The 1,400-nt window shown below is 50.5% G+C and overlaps 1 pseudogene; it reads right to left on the bottom strand.

The window, feature by feature from the left end:
• Window positions 1–537, bottom strand: part of LOC102872828 — an 83,578-nt pseudogene extending 83,041 nt beyond the window's left edge.
• Window positions 538–1,400: the final 863 nt, after the last annotated feature.

The following is a 1,400-nucleotide window of genomic DNA, read 5'->3' as shown; positions in this document are numbered from 1 at the left end:
CCCAGGAGCACGTTCTCCCTGTCCCCAAGCACTTCTTCCCAACGGTTTTTCCTGTGTACCTTTGAAAGATTCCTTTTCGCCATTATCTGTGGTGTCTTCCCTCTGTGCGCAGCTTTTAGGCTTCCCTTCCGCCCGGGAGGACATTCTCCCTCTCCCCAAGCACCTCATCCCGCCATTTCTTTCTGTGTACCTTTGAAACATGCCTCTTTGTTATTATCTGAGGTGACATTCCTCTGTGCGCAGTTTCCTGGCTTCCCTTCCTCCCAGGAGCATGTTCTTCCTGTCTCCAAGTACCGCTTCCTGCCGGTTTTTCCTGTGTAACATTGAAAGATACGTCTTCGTTATTATCTGAGGTGACTTCCCCCTCTGCGCAGCTTCCCGACATTCCTTGCTAACAGGAGCACGTTCATCCTGTCCCCAAGCACTTCTTCCGGCCAGTTTTTAATGCTTACCTTTGAAAGATGCCTCTTCATCATTATCTGAGGTGACTTCCCTCTGTGAGCAGGTTTCAGGTTTCCCTTCTGACCAAGAGAACATTCTACCTGTCCCCAAGCACCTCTTCCCGCCGGTTTTTCTTTGTACCTTTGAAAGATGCCTCTTTGTTATTATCTGATGTGACTTCAATCTGTGCGCAGCTTCCAGGCTTCCCTTTCGCCCAGGAGCACATTCTCCCTGTCCCCAAGCACCTCTTACCGCCGGTTTTTCTTGTGTACCTTTAAAGGTGACTCTTCGTCATTATCTGAGGTGACTTCCCTCTGTGCGCAGCTTCCATGCTTCCCTTCCGACCAGGAGCACGACCTCTTCGCGCCGGTTTTTCCGGTGTACCCTTGAAACATGCCTCTTCATCATTATCTAAGGTGACTTCCATCGGTGCACAGATTCCAGGCTTCCCTTCCCCACAGGAGCACGTTCTCCCTGTCCCCAAGTAACTGTTCCCACCAGTTTTTCCTGTATACATTGGACGATGACTCTTCGTTATTATCTGAGGTGATTTTCTTTTGTGCGCAGCTTCCAGGCTTTCCTTCTGCCCAGGAGCACGTTTTCCCTGTCCCCAAGCACTTCTTCCAGCCGATTTTTCTGGTGTACCTTTGAAAGATGCTTCCTAGTTATTATCTGAGGTGACTTCCCTCTGTGCGCAGTTTCCAGGCTTCCCTTCCTCCCAGGAGCACGTTCTTCCTGTTTCCCAGCACCTCTTCCCTCCGGTTCGTACCGTGTACCTTTGAAAGATGCCTCTTCCTCACTATCTGAGGTGACTTCCCTCTGTGTACAGCTTCCAGGCTTCCCTCCGCACAGGAGCACGACCTCTTCCCGTCAGTTTTTCCTGGGTATCTTTGAAGGATACCTCTTCGTTATTATCTAAGGTTACTTCCCTTTGTGCGCAGCTTCCAGGCTTCCCTTCC

The sequence above is a fragment of the Elephantulus edwardii genome, unplaced genomic scaffold (assembly GCF_000299155.1).
Source record: "Elephantulus edwardii isolate Elephantulus edwardi_28Jun2011 unplaced genomic scaffold, EleEdw1.0 scaffold00435, whole genome shotgun sequence".
Taxonomy (NCBI): Eukaryota; Metazoa; Chordata; class Mammalia; order Macroscelidea; family Macroscelididae; genus Elephantulus; species Elephantulus edwardii.
The sequence above is the reverse complement of the archived record's forward strand: the minus strand, read 5'-3'. Positions and strand labels throughout refer to the sequence as shown.